The sequence below is a fragment of the Danio rerio genome, chromosome 6 (assembly GCF_052040795.2).
Source record: "Danio rerio strain M-AB ecotype USA chromosome 6, GRCz13ab, whole genome shotgun sequence".
Classification (NCBI taxonomy): domain Eukaryota; kingdom Metazoa; phylum Chordata; class Actinopteri; order Cypriniformes; family Danionidae; genus Danio; species Danio rerio.
The window spans coordinates 17,215,971-17,237,120 of NC_141026.1; the positions used below are offsets into that span (position 1 = coordinate 17,215,971).

General features: G+C 34.3%; 1 protein-coding gene across 12 annotated transcripts in view; it reads right to left on the reverse strand.

Annotated features, from left to right (window-relative positions):
* Nucleotides 1-21,150, reverse strand: part of agap1 (ArfGAP with GTPase domain, ankyrin repeat and PH domain 1) — a 351,020-nt gene that overhangs the window by 216,767 nt on the left and 113,103 nt on the right. The window lies entirely within an intron of this gene.

The window sequence follows — 21,150 nt, forward strand, 5'->3', positions numbered from 1 at the left end:
TGATTCAATAAATACCGTACCGTGACATTCATACCGAGGTATTACCGTACCGTGAAATTCTGATACCGTTACATCCCTACTTTTGAAATATACTGAAACTACTGAATCAACAAATCATGCAATAAAAATTTTTTGTTAATATTAGAAAAAAATTATTCGTTCCATTCATAGATGGAAAATATAGACGATGAAAACAAAAAGTAAAGTGAAATGTTGCTTTGGCAACTAACTGAAATAAAATTATTTCAAGTTAATGCATTAAAATGTAATTTACTTATTGCAATAAACAGTAGTTTATGGACTTATTACCTTTTAGTAGTGAATTTATAGGTGTGCATTTTATCTTCTTACGCATTAAATATGCGCTCCACTTTTTATTGATTGAGACATTGAATTCTTTTATCATTTGCAGTGTTTCCAAATTGCATTGCATTGTTTCCAAATTTTCTTGCGGAAGTTTTTTCTTTCCATTTGGCATGCGTTATTAAATTCCAAAACACTTTCACCAGTCCTTACTCCTTATTTGCATCTAATACCCCAGTTTGTTACGGGGGGCATAAATGAAATGTTTATGAGTGAATGTAACCCAAAATTACAGGAAACGCTTATATAAAAGCACTTCACGTAAACACCTTCATTATATTATTGTCTATTAAAGCAAATAACTAGATTACAGATGTGCATGTAAGCGTAGTCAGCAGTGTCTTCAAAGTAAGTGAAAAATACAGAAGGGCATCCTGCTGATTTGATTCAGAAGGACACTTTTTGTCAGACGGCTCACCAGTTTGACCTTCATTCACCGTCATTTATTTTAAAAAGGACCCGGTCCATTTTATTAGTTTTTCTCGAACGCATAAACTCTACAAGTGCCTGATAGTTAGATGTGGAGCTAAAATTAATCAGATTGACTCTAGTGGCACAGTAGGAATACACACAGATTCGAAGCCTTGGTATACATCCGCACTAAAATATCAAGGTGAAAGTTATCAAAGCTTGCGTAGAACAGACCCAGCTCCCAACATAACTTTGAGAATAGATTAAAGGCAATATTTGTTATTATATTATTACATATTTATTGCACGATAAGAGTCTTGTGTTAACGCAGCACGTTAACGCCGATAATGGCCCACCACTATTTAAAACCAAACAAAAATAACAACAAAAAACAACAAAAACTAAATAAAATAATAATTATATATTATTTATATTTTATATATTTATATATATAATTTAATATATAAATTGTATGATAACCTTGATTTGAATCGATGCAGGTAATTTGGATAAGCCCTGTGTTTATTGGTAAACACATTTACTGGCACTGTTCACACAGTCATTTATGAAGCTGCTCAAAACAGGTTAAACGTGGGTGGTCATTTGTTGATGTGAACATGATTTGTGATGTAAATGCCTGAACATCTTGTCATCTTGTTTTTGTTTTGTTTTTTTAATAGCCTAGTACAGTCAAAAAAGAAGAAAATTTTGTTTTACATGATACTTTTTATTTATCTCTCACTTTTTCTTTGTCTTCACCTGCTTAAAGGGTTATGACAGTCCTGAGACGTCTTATCCAGAAAGGAAACCAAAAACATGTAAAAAAAAATCCATGTGACTTTAAAGGTTCAACTTTAATCATACGAAGCTTCAAAAACACTTTTGTTCACCAAAAACCTGTAAAAATGGCTTTGTTTACCAATGTTTCTTTCACGTCAGTATGTGCACTTACTACGATTTATGGATTTATGCAGAATAATTTTCAGAGTGTAGGACATGGAAACCTAATTTATAAATTAAAAATTCAACAAAAACAACAAAAAAAATGATAAACTATAATACAATTTGTTTCTTAGTGGATGCATAATTGTCAAAGCATTTGCATATTATTCAATATTTAATACTGAAATTAATATGAAAACATTTACACAAGTAAACAAATATATTGAATCATGGGCTCACCTAGACACACCTATTCTGTGTACGCCTACTTGACATTGTCTTATCTACATGCAATGATGTATTATTTTCCATATTAAAAGGAGTTTTTGTCGAAACCATCCATGACAGCAACACTACTATGACATTGATCACCTCAGGTACTGATTATGGGCTTTATTCAGTGTTAAATAATACTAATGTGAGCTTGAATGCCATTTTATGTGACATTTATTGCCACACTCATAGTAGCAGCAGATAGTTTACCTCAGAGCTAGCAAACAAATAGTTTGAAAATGTAAGTCAGAACTGACTCAACACCTGCACAATTAATCAGAAAAAGATTGCAATCTCGATTCGACACAGATATCATAATGTCACATTTAAGACTTCTTAAGACCTTTTTAAGACCATTAAGTATTAAATATAAGACCTACATCACAATATCAAAAACATGCAAACACTTAAAGAGAAAATGCAAAAATCACAAAAGTAGTGGCAAAATAAATGTATTCAAATTGAACAGTACTTAAGACAGGTTAGATGCATCATGGAACAACAGGAAAAACAAACAAACGTCTTAAGACTGATTTATATTTTCGCCTGGCGCCACATCGCGCACCTCTGCTGACCGTGCGTGCACCTCAAATGAACAAGACTCTTTAAAATGACAGATGCAGTCAAAAGAAAGCCGCCGTAAAGTCAGACGGATAAACAAAGTAGGAAGTTTCTCTGAACTATGACATATCATTAATATCATCCAAGATTTTTAAACTAATTACTTTTTTATAAAGATTTTTATAACCATTCAAAACTTTTTTTTAAATCAAACTTTGATGCATAACTTGATTTTGTTCATATCTCGGACAGTTCTACCTATTAAAGTAAAATAATAATGACTACAGATCATAAGTTGGTCTACAATCTTATTGTTTAATATGGAAACAATAAAAGCAAAAAAAAAAAAAGCAAACTAACAAAAAAAATACAGACCACTAAACAATTCACACATTACTAGCTGGTTAGTTTCTGTCCTCTACTTATAAGCTAAAAAGGCAATAAGGGTCCAACATTCCTGACCATTATCACCAATAAAGCCTAGAAAAACAGGGCATCCGTATATTGTATACCGATAGGTTCAAATATTCTTTTCCAGTTATCAACTTTGCCATGACTTCTTTTGGCTTTAACAAACTTATTCCATGGGTTTTTCCAAAGATTTTCACAAAAACTTTCTTCCTTTCCCATAACTGTAGCAATTTCTAGCTACGAATTATTGTTCATCAGGTTCTCCCTATCATGCATGGATGGATCATAAAGGTGTCTTTACAGGCGTACCTGTTTCAGACAAAATCTCTTCAAAGTGATTCATATTCAACTTGAATCAAATACTGTGCCGCTCAAACTGTTCGCTCGCGTCTCAAAAAAATTTGTGTGCTCCGGCAGCCGAAATTATGTCATGCGCACCCAAAGCGAACCTCCGCAAACTCTGCGATGACGTCACATTCGGCATGCGCACTAAGTTCAATAACAGAAAGCTGATTGGCTATTGCATGTTGGTCTCATTTGTAGTTGTAATACCGCAAATTACAATTGGACTAGTGAAATAAAGAGCTACAACCCCACGAAAACAAAGCAACAACAAAAAAGAATTTAAATGAGCATTAGATTTAGCGTTACATGGACATGGACAAAATAAGACCTGTAAAAAAATATTTAAGTCCTAGAACATTTAAGAATTTAAGGCCTAAAATTTAGATTTGAAAATTTTTGACTTTAAGACACTACAGAAACCCTTATAATGTTGAATATAATGCATATAATCAGAGGGAATCTGATAAGCAGTGAAGATCCTTTTACCAGTGACAAAAAGAGTGTTGTCAATGACAAATTGCAAGTATATGTCTGAAACACAATGATTCAACTTGAAAATCATGAAGAGTTGTATTCTGATGTCATCACTTTACTGTAAATTAACAACCAGAACAATTTTAAAGTCTGTTCAATGTCTATACAAAAGTTTAGCATTTTAACCAACAGTAGACCTACACATAGACCTAATATTACTGTTGCTTTACCATATGTTTAATAAATAACAATAATAATAGCCTACTCATATTAACTTTTGTTTTACATCTACAGAATCGTAAGAAAATCGTGACCTTGGTTAAGGTAAAAAAAAAAAAAATCGTGATTCTTATTTTAGCCAGAATCGTGCAGCCTCAGCATGTACTTTTATTAATGTTAAAGAGGCTTAATTTAATAGTGTATTGATTAGACCATGAACCTTACCATTTTGTTGGGAGTGCAGTACAGTATTGTCATGTTGAATCTGATGTGGACAAACTAATTGCTTATCACTGAAATCTGGAGTCGCGTCGCATATTGTTAGGACACATTGTTACAATTTAAACTGCTTAGTTAATGGTTTACATTTGTAATATGTATATTATTTGCTAATTAAAAACCACTCCATGTTGATTTGTGTGTTTCCTACAAAGGCAACCCAGAGTGCTGACATATAATTGGGTAAACAGGCGGTGGGTGGGTTGTAGAGAGCAAAACATTCTGACAGAATGCGCATTTTCAAAGGAGAAAATCTGACATTGTTTTTCAGATTAAAAAGAATGTTCACTTAGCATGTTTCTTAACTATCTGCAAACATATTATGGCATCTTTATGCTTTAGAAAAGTCAAAAACTTACATAAAGAACATTTAATTTGTGTTCCGAAGATGAACAAAGGTCTCAGGGAATTGGAAAATAGGTGTACGAGTGCTGAATGTAGAGAGGTCAGATGGGAGACAAGGAACTGATGTCTTCCTGATTCATCCAATAGGAAACTGAGCTCTGTGATCAACATGAGCACATTCAACAGCACTCGCACAGCTGTCTAACCACATCTAATAACAGCTACTGAAGCTCCCACACAAAACCCAATGAAACAACTCTAGCTAATGATCACGACAATGGTCTACAAACAAACAGATTCCAAACTCCCTCCCGCTGTTTAGCATCTGGTTTCCTCCTAGCATGTGGCACAGCTCTAATTTATCCTCCTCGCTCACACACTGACCTTAATACCAGCTTGGATCGCATCGGAGTATATAAACACTCTGATAGCAGGATGTAATCTGCATCCAAACACTCAGTAGTCGTCATAAAGCTGTCAGGTTGCTTGCACTTCCTTCACGCAGCTCTCGCCGTTCTCTGACACACAACCAGGTGATTCAGGCACAGCATGTGTTTAATGGGATCATTCTGTGCTGTCTGAGGGGTAATGAACCTCAGAATGGGATGCGTTTGTGATGCGTAAAGACCCTGCTGATCTATACTGCACACTTAATTAAACTAAACGACAGTGAGAGAAAGAGAGAGACGGAGAAACGATGCTGCTGCATGCAAAAACACGAGCAGTGTAGTCTGATTAACAAGCAAACGACTCTAGAGCAATAAACGAATTCACTGAATGAGTCTGCAGATTCTTGACATACTGTATGACATGCTTTGATCGTCATTACTTACATTTTGTACGCTGAAGATTTGAGAAACGAGATTAGTTTATAGATTCACTTTTTCCAGTAGTTTTAAATCATCCATAAAACGATGTACAAGGGCTGAACAATATATCGTTTGAGCATCGATATCGCAATCCGTGTATCTGTGAGATTAGAATATTTATTAAAGTTTAAAAGATAAACATTATTAAATATTATTATTTTTAATCATGTATACAATGATGGCCATGATACTTTACATTTAATTGTTCTTTTTTATGTATTTGAATACTGTTAGACTCAGTAACAGAAAAACACAAAGCTCTGTTGGTTTCGCTTTTATTTTTGCTCTGTTGTATTTATATATGCTAGTTACTTATTATATTTTATGCAGATGCACTGCTTAGAAAAAGACTTTATAATCCCAGTCAATCTAAAGGAGTGAAATCTTTCCAAATTATATTCATATCTCAATATATATAAAATACAATATCGAAATGTCAGATTTTTACAATATCAGCCCTAATATGTTATCAAACATACACTGGGCAAAGAATTTTAAATCTAAAGAATTTATATATATATATATATATATATATATATATATATATATATATATATATATAAATTCATATATATAAATTGTTGCGTTGCATCTACATGCCAACTAATTCTCATTATACGTAGGCTGTTAGGTTGGGATTAGGGTTAGTGTAGGTTGACATGTAATTGTAAAGTTTCTTAAAGTCTGTTGAAGATGCAGTATCATCAGATATTAAGCAGACTCGGATATTAATACTCAAATGAGAATTAATTGGCATGTAGTTGCAATGCAACTTTTAGTTAACAAAATGTGCAATAGGGACCACCAAAATAAAGACTTACCATAATAATAATTATACACAAATATAATTTGCTGCAATTATGTAGGTTTTATCAACAATTTTTAAAATGAAACAATATGATGAGGATATTATTATTTCTATTTTTATTGACATTATACTGATATTTATGAGCTTTAAAATGGCACGCCTATTTCAAAAATAAATTGTCATCATTAAAAATATATAGGTTTAATCCACATTATCCTTTTAAAATTTAGCATTTATTCATTCATTTTTTCATTTTCCTTCGGCTTAGTCTCTTTAATAATCTGGGGTCCCAGCCGGGACTCGAACCAGTGATCTTCTTGCTGTGAGGCGACTGAGCAAACAACTGAGCCACATATGCCAAATTTAGCATATGTTTTTAATTTACTACTCTCGTCACACGCAGTGTACATAGTTGTCTGTCATATCAATAAAGCACAATCAAGCTAAATTTGATGTCAAAATAGATAGAAAATACCAAATTAGATTTACCAACACAGATATTCGGAGTCAGAAAAATGTACGCACTGAATTGCTGCAGGAAAAGTGTATGAACGCAATGCTGCAGGTTTCTATTTTTTGTCTTCTAGTCATACCTCATCAGAGAAAATACCATATATTTAGTGAAGTGCGTGTTTGTGTGTATTTGTGTAGAGCCTATGCTCCACTGGTCAGGTCAGTATTATTGCCTAAAGCTATAACAGTCGTTCTCCTTCTGTAACAAACACAATGCACACACAACTACCACCATATGAAAAAAAAATCTGAATGAACACTCATTTTGTTAACCTTCCTCCAACTTTCCGTGACCACTGTCAGATCTGAAGAATTCAGACTGCAGAGGTAAGTCACATTAAAGGACTTCATTAAACTTTAAAAAGGAATGTTTAAAAGGATTTTGTGCCTAACTAGAGCTGCTCCAGCTAACGGATACAGGCAGAGGCTGACCTACAAAACACAGACTGCAGGATGAGCGCATCTGACTTTCAGACACAGTCCACTCCTCTCCACCCCCATCCTCGTTCACTCGGTCAGGGCTCGTTATTTTTACTCAGCAGTGCTTCCGCAGTGGTAGGAAACCAGGAGTAGCCAGAAAGAACTATGGTAAAGGCATACATTCACTTAGGGTGTGTTCACACTTGGCAGGTTTAATTTGATTGTAGAGAATTCTAGTGCGATTGCTCTGTTAGTGCACTAGCTCATCTGAATAAATGTGAATGCTTCATTCTAGCTGATCATTTAGTATCAGAAGTGGCTTCTATGAAAAGCAAAGGCCTCTAAATTATACTTATTTTACCAAAATAAAATATGGTTATGCCTTGATTTTTAATTATTTATTTATTTAATTAGGACAGTAAGTTCTGACTTTGCTTAGACAAAAGTCTTGTCACTTAACAGAAATAATGTTTAGTCTAAAATATAAAGTCATGGTGCAGTGGAAAAAGAATTAATATTGTTTATGACTCCCATGAGCTTGGAGGTCTGCATCCATACATCTCTGCAATGACATTAATAAAATCATCTGGAATGGCAAAGAAAGCTTTCATGCAGGACTCCAAGAGTTAATCAAGATTATTTGGATTCATCTTCAATGTCTCCTCCATCTTACCCCAGACATGCTCAATAATGTTCATGTCTGGTGATTGGGCTGGCCAATCCTGGAACACCTTGACCTTCTTTGTTTTGATGTGGAGGCTGAAGTATGAGAAAGAGTGCTATCCTGCTGAAGAATTTGTCCTCTCCTGTGGTTTGTAATATAATAGCAGCACAAATGGCTTGATACCTAAGGCTGGTGATGTTGCCATCCACTCTGCAGACCTCTTGTATGCCCCCATACTGAAAGTAACTATGATTTTTCCATCACCAAACTTGAGTGATTTCTTCTGCTGTATTTGTGATGATTAGGAAGCAGTTCAACAAATGATTTATCAGAAAAACCTACCTTCTGCCGTTTTTCAAAATGATCAACAAGAAGTCAAGTTATTATTTGCTGCTCTTACAACTGGGATCAACGACAAGTCTTTTGTCAAGTAGTATATAAGGTCTATTTAATTTTATTTTATTTAAACGTTTTGGTAATTAAAATATGTGATTCTATTTTTAAAGTATGTTACAGTATTTTAAGTGAATTTTATTTATTTATTTATTCTTGTATTATTTAATTATCCTCCAATTTACCCGTTTTTTAAGTAAGGCTGCTTCATTGAAGTATTGACAGAATTGTGTTCTCTATCATTAGAGCGGTGTCCATTCTCAGACCATATAACCCTTTGATGACCATCCTGTTCCGTAGTTCATAATAAGTTTATTCATCCTAAATGTGTCGGGTGCCTACAGTGCACTAAAATGCAACATTGCACTTTCCTGGTCTAGCAACACACCAGCCACGAGTGAAATCGATTGGATGAAGAATTCTAGACATAATATAAATCCAAATAGGCAGACAGAAACACAGAGATTGCTGCCTTTACAAGAGGTGAGAATAGGTTCAGTCCAACACCTTTTGTGGCTTAGAACATATAATATAGAATTCTAACAAAGCTTCAAAGCTCAAATAAGAGTATTCAGACCAGCCATGTACAGTGATTTAATGCAGTCGCTTGACGCAGAAGTATAATTCAGCCTTAACAGGTTACATTGAAGATAGTATTGAATTGGTAAATTATTTCTTTAAGTAAGCTGACTCTTGGATAATAGAGGCTCAATGTCGCAAATCACATAACTGGCATCAGTGATACGCACCGTCACATTTTTATATTAATATCTCAAAAATAAAATGTACACCACTAATCAAAACTATCACTATTTTTTTACTATTTATAGAAGTTTTTGTAAAAACATAACACCAAATAGTGTTCATCATGTATATATGTTAACAAAATTATCTCTGTGTTATTACCTGGCTAGAACATGCACCAAAACACCAACAAACAATACAGCAATTATACACCACCATCCAAAGAATAAAAATAATAAAATCTCAGCCAGATCAATGGAATACGAAACAAAATAAAACGACTAATTAGAATGTAAAAAGGAAGGAGAGAGAAAAAAAAATTATTACCCCCCAAAAATTATTACAGAAACATTATTAACCTATACATCTAAGGAAGGGGCCCCATATTTTGTCATACAACTTCTGCTTGCCAAATCTTGGTGTTGTGTACATGTTCTCAATCATTTTTGATGATGCAATATATATCACCCATCCATAAAAAAAAACTGTTCCAACCACATTTTAGCTGATTGCACAGCCTCTCTATAGTGTCAGTATGGTTAAAAACACTATAGTATTTATTATAAATTACTATATTATATTTTTTATGTGGGTGCCTGATGGCTGAAAATAGATCTGTTACTTATTTTAAATGTTTTTTTACCTTGGACATTTATGTTAACATTTATCATCATTATTTAATTGTTTAGGATATCCGTATTCACATTCTGATTGCAATACCTAATTATTAAATTGACTATAATTAAATGAAATATTCAAGCATGCACTAAAACACTAGCAAACAATACAGCAATTATACAGCACCATCCAAAAAAATAATAATAATAAAATCTCAGCCAGACCAATGGAATAAGAAACAAAGTAAAATGATTAATTAGAATATAAAAAGGAAGGAGAATGAAGAAAAAAACTTATTACCCAAAAAAATTATTACAGAAACATTATTAACCTATACATCTCCCCATATTTTGTCATACAACTTCTGTTTGCCAAATCTAGAGAAACGTAACCTTTCCAGCTTGAGGGCACAAACTATTTCAGCTAACCATTTAAAAAAAAATTTGGAGGTGTCGTGGATTTCCACTCCATCAGAATCACTCTCTTGGCCAGCACCATGCCAAACACAATGGAGAGATGTTGATGTTTAGGCCAAGTTAGAGCCTGGTCTGACCATCCAAACAATGCTATTTCCACATCAATTTTAATGTCCATTTCAAAATGCTGGGAGTAAAGTCAGAGGATACTTTTCCAAAATACGGATACGGATACTTCTGAACAGGACCAGAATATATGACCACAAGTCCAGACTGCGACTCTGCATTTATCACTTTCTTTTTAGCCAGACCAAAAGAAACAAGAAAACCAAACTACTGAACTAAATGTGTACAAACCTAAGAAACCTAACAGGGTTTTTCAATGAAACCACTAATAAACATCATAATGAAACATTTTAATAGGTTGTAAAGCGAGTGATGTCGGTTCGATTCCAGCCATCAGACAGTGAGCCCAGATTTCCTCTCCGCTTTTCCCAGTTGCTCTCTGCAATGTCTACTTGCCTGTCCAATTAAGTGTTAACACTCCACTTTCTAAGAACCCTGACCCTCACACACTCAATAACTTACTCCTTCAGTTCAGTCCTTCTGCTTTACTTCCTCCTCTCATGAGCAAAGGAAACAAAAGCCACATTTAGTCGGTCCCTGCTGTGTCTTTGTTCTGGAATGGATGTTCTACAGCACACTGCGGTGATGACAGCTGCATGGATACAGTACAACTCAACAACCCATCTCTGGCTGCCATCCACACTTAGGATTCTCTCACATTATGTCTCTCTAGTATTCAGAGGAAGGAAAGATCCAACACCAAAGGATTTTCATGTGCATTTTACAACTGATGAGGACAGGTGTTTTATGCTCTACAGTTCAACAGTGACACAAAACACAATGTGCATTAAGTGTATGACAATTCTTGCAATAACTCTTAAGGCCCACAAATTAGGATTTGTGCGATAATAATTTTCTTTTGAATAAATATATTTAGATTAAGAACATAAATCAAGAAAGCGAAAAGGATGTGAATATCAACTACAATTTTAGATCGCAATCCTTGTGTTTTGGTACAACATGAAGACCTTGTTTTGGTGGGTGTAATAAAGGTTTGATGCATTACTGGCGTTCGAGATGGAGGCAAAGAACCAACGAACTATAAATAATTTCATTAAATAAATAATCAGTGTGGGCTTCTCGTAAGACACCCATTAACAATTACATTGGGTCAGAATAGTTGAAAAGTACTGTAGGTGGACTTTGGTGGTGGTGTTTAAAAGCATTTAAGCTTTTTATAGAACTAAAGCAATCTGATTAAGCTTTTGACTAAATTCTAAATATTTTACAACACATTTCGATCTGTATTAACATCATCCAATTGTGTTCAGATTGACAAAAAGACATATCAGGTAGAAACAAGGCGCACAGCAATCAATATATCAACTTATCGCACAACGTGTACATGTCCTCAATCATTTTTGATGATGCAATATATATCACCCATACATAAAAAACTTACAACCACATTTTAGCTGATTGCACAGCCTCTCTATACTGTCAGTATGGTTAAAAACACTATAGTATTTATTATAAATTACTATAGTATATTTTTTAATGTGGGTGCCTGATGGCTAAAAATAGATCTGTTACTTATTTCTATTTTTTTTTCTTGGACATTAACATTAACATTTATTATTATAATTTATTTGTTTAGGATATCCGTATTCATAGGTATTTGCAATGCCTAATTATTAAATTGTTAAGATGACTATAATTTAATTAAATATTCTTAAGAATAAAATTATTATATTATAAAACGATTATATTGTCAAAATGGTCTTAAAATTACAATAATATCATTTAGCGTAATAAATTTTGTTGATATACATCACACTAGCAAAAATATATATCGTGACAGGTCTAGTAAAACCAGATAATTATTTCAGATATTACCTATATATTCACTACTGCGTACTAGGGCTGAGCGATTAATCAAAATCAAATCACAAAACAGAGTGAATTCATTCCATGTCATAGAATCATAAAATGACTCTTAATGCGCGTAAATCTTTTAACGATTTCTGTGAAAATCATTTTTGTTGTTTTTTTTTTTTTTGGGGGGGGGGGGGGGGTGCTAAGCAATTGAATAGACTACTCAAAGCACATAAATTGACTAATATTAATACAAAAATTGTTGGTCTTTCTGTTCAGCACATGTGTAGAAAGCAGTGCAATTAATAGCATTACAAATATCGATTTTAGAAATCAGTAAAATCATTTAACATGACTTCTACAGTAATCAACGCGCTTTATTGAATTGTATTAGATTTATTTGTGTTTTTTAAATGCAAAAGAGAACTCATACTGCTCTGTGCATGCGCTCAGCCTCAGAGACGGAACAGAACACAAACATGTGAAGTCATGTTCAGCTTAAGGTGTGCACCTAAAAACTCAAATATACACAAATATGCTTAGTGATGATCTACATAAACCTTCATTGGCATGTAATTAATGTAAAGAGTTGAATATGAAAATGCATATGTAATAGGGCTGCAAAATGTATTGTTACAGCATTGATATCGCAATGTGATCGTTCGCAATAGTCACATAGCAAGAATATGCAATGTTGAGTCTGAATTATTATTAATTATTTTGCAAGTGTTTTTTTTTTTTGAGGCCTGTGACTGTAAGAGGGTTTTAAAAGCATTCAGGCATAAAAAAATGTATTATTTTAAAGTTTGAAAAATGAATAACAATTACTTTGATGAAAATATTTTATAAAGCAAAGACTATGCAATATTATTTTACCTTTTATTATTCAATTTCTGTATAAACCCAAATACATTTCGACTCTTCGGAAAACAATAAAACGCTTAATTTTTAATTAGCATATTTTTTTAGAATGTATCGATTCTTGTAGATAGTTAATTATATAAATATTGAGCTCAATAATATAAATATTGTGCTTATTGTGCTTAAATGCTATACAAATAAACTCGAATTACATTCTATGCACTCCCCTACAGAATCTTCCCAATCGATCTAAAATTACAGATTCTTTATAGACATTTATTCAACTCATCTAGTGAAACTGTATTCATCTGGCAATATATTTTGCAAATAAAAAAGATGCCATTTGTATTTTTTCCAGTATCTGCAGCCCTAATATGTAACAGTAAATCAGATCCGTGTGGCTCTTGAAATGACAGCAGGCTAACAAAACACTGCTCACTGCTCTTGACTGACAGATTTTTGCAGTATAACAAACAAGTCAAGTGTATGCTTAAGACTACACTTATGGTCTTTATGTGTAAACAGGTAAATAAAGACAAATAAAAAAGCTCTTCGCACAAGTCTTTGTCATTTTGCACATGGACATTGTGCTTTTTAAATGCCATGTTATATCAAAAGAAACTTCTGAAAAAAATGAATCTAAAAATCCAGAGCTGTGCCAGACTCTGCGTCACTAACAAAGACTGTCTGAAAACTGTCTGTGTGTTTTTTTAAGACAGTCTGCTTTCATTCCCCTTTCAGACACTTGCCCCATGAGAAGCTCCAGCTATGCTCTTATCACATCCATGTCACGGTTCCACATGCAACCGGCATTACTTCTGCATGGCTGTAGATGTAGGTCAGACACGCACAACTCCACCCATCCACTCATACCTGACACCAATAGATGGCTCGTGTGGAGGGTGGAGCAGTGGGCCAGAGAGTCACTGTTCAGACCCTCCAGCCATCCCAACACATACAGTGCCATAAAATACAGTATATACCCCGCACATGGTACAGACCTGAGCAGAACACTGATATGGACACCATAGTCATCAAACTGTTCCAGAGGAAGTTGAGAATGGTCTCTATTTAAAAACGAGCCAGTGACTCATTGTAAGAAAAACTCCAGTCCATTACTTCCTCCAGCCACTTCAATCTGGGAGCATCCGTGATATGGAGCAACACAACTTCTGCATTTTATCTAGTTATGAAACCAATTGCAGCAAGATATATAGTACCAGCAAGAAAGCAAAAGGTATTAAATGAATGAAGTCATCTAATTCTACACATTTTGCATTTCATATCATTAAAAAAATCATCTTTGAACATCATTCATTTAAAGTCATTTGCTCTTGTAATCTTTAGAAAAATATGTCAGTTTAAAAAGACTTTCCCTCCTGCTTTCAATGGTATCTCTTCTAGTGTAAGGATGGGACAATCAAAAAAACCCAAAACAAGTACCATTACAACTAGGGCTGGACAATATGGCAAAAATTTATATCACGATATATTTCTTAATTCCAGTCGATACGATATAATTCCGATATTGATATGGACATTATTAAAAAGTCAGGTTAAAACTGCCTAGAATGCAGACAATGGATGTCTGTACCAACAAATGTCTGCAAACTGAATTTGCTAAGTCTATAATACCTACAGTCTCTTATAGCTTAAAAAATAATAATAAAAACAGTACAAAAAATGTGTTCAATTTTATTAGTATTTAGCCTTTACAAACAAAAAATGTGAAATAAACTATAAAATAAATAAAACTCTCAGACTCCGCTTATTAACTATATATTTCCATTTAAACTAGAACAGGCTGATTATTCATATAAACAAACTCCTTTATGCCGAGTTCAGACTGCATGATTGTAGCCCCGATTTCGACTCCCCGACAAATGCCTGAAATCACAGGCAAATCGGTGCTCATTCACATGAGTAACAAACACACAATGTGAACTATCAAAGATGAGATCGGAGAGAATGGCCGATGAGTCGCCGATGCCTGTGAAATTTTTGGCATGCTAAATATCTGGAGCTGTCGGCGATTCAAATCATGACGTGTGAAATAAGTTTCGACTGAAAATAACATAGGCGATCGGCTACAGCCAATGTACCTGCAGGCCAGCAGGAGGATAGGGGAGAAGGTAAAAACACTCATTTTCAGATTATTTGGACATAAGAAATGGAGGAAAAACTAGTGGAAATTTGGCAGGAGCACTCATGTCTGTTTGATGTGTCACGTGAGCAAAATCACAACCGGGTCAAAAAAGAAAGTTGAGGAGAAATTGCAAATATTCTTAACACCCAGGTGAGCAAGTATGTACATTTCCTACCGCATTAAAAACTTCTTTTTTGTTGTGTAGTTAATAACAAAAGACATACTACGTACTTTTTTATTGTGAGACCTAGTTTAGATAAAGTTGTTGGAGACTCTTCCTATTATAAAGTCATGTCATGTAAAAACCCCTGTCGCCGATCCATCTTGCAGTGTAAACAAAGCAGCGACAAAACGCTAGTGTGAAAACATCTGTGACACGATTACTTTGAAAATCATGCAGTCTGAACTTGGCATTAGCCAGTTTTAAGACAAAAATACGACACTGACTTAAGTTGCTCCTTTACCCTGTCCCTAACTTCACCAAAAAGTGCAGGTATAGCACTATTTAGTTTTATCGATGTGAAAAAAAACAAGAACAACCAGGAAAACCAAAACAATCGAAAACTTATTTTGCAGCCTTATTGCTTTTTAACATGGCTTGATTATTTAATCATATTTGAGCATCTTTAATAAAATCATTATAGACTTTAGAAAACCAGCATGTCCAATCTGCTTGGTTTCACTCTGTTTGTTGTGTTGACATGTAACTACACTGTCTAATGTGCTGAGAAGTCTCTCACATCACTTATTTATTAGAAACTACGATGACAAGTAAATTGTGATATGCATATGTGATATTTCTATAATTTTTATATATTGTACAGCCCTAATTTAAAAAGCATTATGCTACACAGTATGTAAATACAGTACTAACAAACATATGATCATTTTACTTCCTAAACAGAGATTTCTGTCCTTATTATAAAATGATTCAGCACTGCACTTTCTAGTTACAAGACAGCAATCGTCCTCTAATAGCATTGGTTGCCTTCAAACAGATCCATATGCCGGACCCATCTGGGAATCTACCCTGCAGGACTTTATAACGCTGACACTGCAGTGCCATCTCACATCCTGTTCACTACAGAGTCAAACAAATGAAAGTCATACCCCCATCCGGCTGCAAGCCAGCATAGCAATGCTAACTGAACTGAACTGATCTAAAGATCCAAAGTTAAAACGTCATGAAAGTCATGAAACAAGCAACAAGCTAAAAATACACCTTAAATGAGGCAGGTGTGTCTAATGCCTTACATAGTTTTGCCATGAAAGCAAAAATGAAAACCATTCTAAAGATGAAATCAATCAGAAAAAGTGTTTACATTCAGTAGCGGTGACATGAATCAATAATAATACAAAGTAGTGATACTCTAGAATAAAATCACTGCAATAAAAATAAATGAATAAAAACAATTAATTCATGAAAACAGTTTTTTTGTAAGCTGTTCGGACAGAATTGTGTGTAGGAATAGTGTGTCCACAGTCATATTGAGGTGATATAAAAACATTAGGTTATTTTTTTATGTTGTGATGTTAAAATAGGATCCAAATTCCTCCCATTTTAAGGCCCACCGCAACGTGACGTAAGAGTATGGTTTCCCAGCCCAAAAATTATTTTGACAGCCGTATATCAACATGTCTCCATAGTAACATGTATAATCATAGCAACAAGACACGACAAGTGTAAAGCAATTGGGATTAAAAGATCTGTTCAGCCCGCTGTAATCATCAATCATTATCAAATGTAACCAATAATGAGTTTTACAAGTTTAAAATGTTTTTAAAACAGTGCATGTATGTAATTACAGTGATTTTTCCATCATCATCACAGCCGCATGTCTGTACAATTACAAAAGAAGATGCCTTCAATCCTGGTTTGTGGACATTAAATCAGGTTTATTTTGTACATTAACATAGCGGATATCCATACAGCAGTGGATATTAATGTGTACCCTGTCACATTTGCCGCTCAAAAACAGTGCAAAGTTAAACGAGTATGCTGTGTGTATGTCCGCTGTGTGTGCATGAACTTTGTAACGACATTAGCCCCTTTCACACATACAGACCTTTCCGGAAAATTGCCGGCAAAGGTTGTTTGTGTGAACAGGTCCTTTTTCGAAAATACCGGTAAATTCGTTCTGGCTATTTTCCGGAAAGAGAAGTTGTAACATTTCCGGCAATTTGCCGGAATGCTGCGCTGTGTGAATGCAGATGGAAGATTGCCGTAATAAGCGCGTGCACGTCTAGAACGTGCTGACGTGAGACGTCTGCTTTAGCCAATCACAACAGTCACACGCTTTTACGTCCGTGCGGTTTGTGAGAATAAAAGCCTTTGAATATTTTTCCAGACACATTTAGCTGCTAGAAGTTAGTCAGATCACGTTTATATGTTCTTCTTAATGCCAACTGTGTAAATAATCATCGATGAGATGCTTATGATAAGCCGTTGTTTGTTTACCTTCAAGCTTTGCGTGTGCCTGTGAAACAGCCTGTGAGCGCCTGCACATATTATGAACATCTCGACATGCGAAAGTGATCCTGCGAAAGTTGTTCACAATATTGATCATCCACAGAATTTGTAATTTAGTCAAATGTTTACAAATACAAGCGCAGCCGATTAAAGCTCATTTGTGGTGAATGATGTCAGAATTTACCGGTATTTTGGAATGGATGTGTGAATGCTCTTTTCCAGAAAATTTCCGTAACGTCCTCGCCTGTGTGAACAGCGCTTTTTTGAATATACCGGTAAAGTCGTTCTGGAAATTTTCCAGATATTTACCGGTATCACTGTGTGAAAGGGGCTATTGTGTGTGACTCATCGTTGCAGAAAGGCTTGAATAAACTCCACAACAAATACATCATTGGGAAAGTTCTTACTGTAGTATTTCTCACAAACGTTACATGAGATCTACTTCATGTCTGTCACTGTGCTGTTTATCTGACAGCAGGCAGAGATTGAGGCACACTCTGAGAACTAGCATTAAAGACAACAAAAACAGCTACATTGTGTTCAGAGCAGAGAATTCCAATATTCAGAAAGGTATAATAAATAATCTGATGAGTGTTTTGAGCTGAAACTTTACAGACACAAAAGACTTATCTTAAATCTTGAAAAAGGGGTAAAAAAAAAAAGTGACCTTTAAAGAATATTCTAGTCACAATCGTAAATAAGTGCTAATATTTCAGTTGCTGGGTGCTTAGAAATAATTCAGAATTCATTTATCCCATGCGCATGTTTACATTTTTGTTGAAGCCATTTTAAAATATCCATCCTGAATTTCCTGTTAAAGATGAATATTGGTCAAGTGATGGATAGACAGGTGCATTACTAAACAGTTCCAGTTAAAGCGGTTAATTTCAAAGGAAACGTGACACTGTTTAAACGTAAGATTGTTATCTAATTGTTGAGAAAGCACTTCTACTGAAGAGTCAGGAATGCCTGTGGAATTTGGGGAATGTGGAAACTGCTAATCAGCTAAGGTGCTGTCTAACCCTACAGACGTGCCATGTTACAAGCATCAGCACTGACCTGATCATTAACATTGTCTTGAAATATCTCATTTAGCAGAGCTTCGTCTCTGAGCTTTGTTTTTTTCTCTCTTTTAAAAGAGAAAAAAAAAGTTAAATTCAAAGCCACATTACCATCACATTAAATAATTTTACAAAGAGAGACAGTCTGACTAAAACATTTATCTTATGGTTTGAACATCCTGCCTATGTTATCCATTGTTTATTAAGAATAAACTATTAGTTACTAGGGCGAGGCAGTGGCGCAGTAGGTAGTGCTGTCGCCTCACAGCAAGAAGGTCGCTGGTTCGAACCTCGGCTCAGATGGCGTTTCTGTGAGGAGTTTGCATGTTATCCCTGCTGGAAGGGCATCCGCTGCGTAAAAACTTGCTGGTTGGCGGTTCATTCCGCTGTGGCGACCCCGTGTTAATAAAGTGAATAAGCCGACAAGAAAATGAATGAATATTAGTTACTAGAAAGCCCACATTGAATCTGCGCGTGCAGAAATCAACAGATTTTTAGCTCATCATTGAGTCTATGTATTTACTTGTGTAAATGTGTGTAAATTTATATTTATCCAGTTTTTTTTTATTAATTTCACCAACATTATTGTGATATTATAATAGTAATATTTAAAATGTTCCTATGAAGTAATATGTTCTGTCTTTTAGTATATGATATGATAAACTTGCTTTGTTTATCAAATAAGTGGATCTTATTGGATTTGTATTGTAAACATTAAATAAAAGTTAAAAAGGTATTGTTTTTTATTTCATATGTTAAGTTTTTAGTTATGATATCCTTAAAATTCTCAGCAGAAATAGCAAAAAATATCCGCAGATTCTGTGTGGCCCTGGTTACTAGTTAATTAGTTAAAAGTTATTAGTAACTATTAAAGTTATGACTAATACCCTTAACGGTTTTGATTTTGATTGTGATGCAACAATGTGCACCTTTTGTAAAGCTGCTTCGAAACTATATTCATTGTGAAAAATCGCTATATAGAAAATAAACAAATTAAAAACAGTATTAACCCAATCCGGGTGTTCATTCGGTAGATGTTCTTTTGTATAAGTCAAACAACATAACTTAGTCTAACATGTCCTTACTAAAACATTTGAATGAATGAAAACATGTGGCTAGTATAAACTGCATCATATGTATTAAAACGTGTGGTTAGGCCTGTACGATTAATCGTTTTTAAACCAAAATCGCAATTTGAAAGCAAGTTTTAAAATTGTGATTATTTCGATGAGCTACCAAGCATAGTTTTGGAAAGTTCTCACAGTTCGTAAGCACCTTATGCTGAACTATGCAAAAAAAGTAACACAATCTGAATGTAAAGTTTTTATATCTCATTTTTATTTAGAACTTCTTTAACTGAATTTAAGATACGGTAGTTAATTTGTCATGGCAACCGACAACTTTATTGAAAAAAAAGGCAACAATATTTAAGATGTTTTAAATAAAAACTAGCATATAGTAGCATACTTTTGATTATGCTTGGTCTTTCTTTGGTGCTGTTAAAACCACCACATCAAACCTGTAGCTTTTTTATGAAATGGTAGTAATCGCATTTTAGGTCGCAAAACGCAATTTAGATCAGATAAATCGCAATTTGATTTTTTCTTCAAATCGTGCAGCCCTACTTGTGGTTTTGGGATAGTGACATCTATTTAGATGTAACATTATTTAGTGTGCTGTGTATATTAACGTGTTCCAAACATGCCAGACAAAATGTTTTTGCATATAATCTAATGCAACAATGAATGAAATGTTATAAGGGGTCTTCTGTGAATCATGCTGTGAAAGTGAATCCTTTGTTTGTTTGTTTGTTTGTTTGACAAAAGCACATTTAAACAGGACAGATTCTAATCTTTGAAGAAATTCAAGATGGATTATCCTTTTTTTACTTGGGGGGGGGGAGGGGGGGGGGGGGAGGGGGTTTAGTGTCTAATATGCAGTGCAAGCAAGTTGTTGTTTTATTAAATACAATTTTATAAAGTACTTGCTGTTACAGTTGTATTCCAGTTGTTTTAATCTAATTATATAAATACCTGTAATCCCCACCACTTTTAATTCTATTGACAACCTTTTTGTCAAATGTATTAAGCTGGGTTTTTTTATTATTTTTAAAGTTTATCCATTAAACTTTAATTATGGTCAAGAAATATACCACAGACAATATTTACAACAACTGTAATAATAATAATTATTATAATAATAACAACAATAACAAGTACCGAACAATATATATTATTTTAGAAAGAAAAAAACATTTCAGTACTAACTATAAAGTATGTCTTGGATTAAATTGCATTAAAAGAGTATCATCATCATCACGTTATAAAAATGAAAAGTTCAGAAACCCCTGACCAGAAGGTCTGTTTCGCAGACATGGGCAATCTGTCTTTCAGGAGGGTTTGCTGACCTCACAGGCAGAAGATAGTGTTTGGTAATTCATTACAATCGCTATGAAACTGCACACAGTATCTACCAGCAGCTCTCCATTACCATATTACTGACAGCAGAGCATGGTGGCCTTCACAGCTGACCTGCTGTCACCAGTAACACAGACGCTGAGATAATGGATCCAAGGGAAAAAAGGACATACATGTGAATAGCGC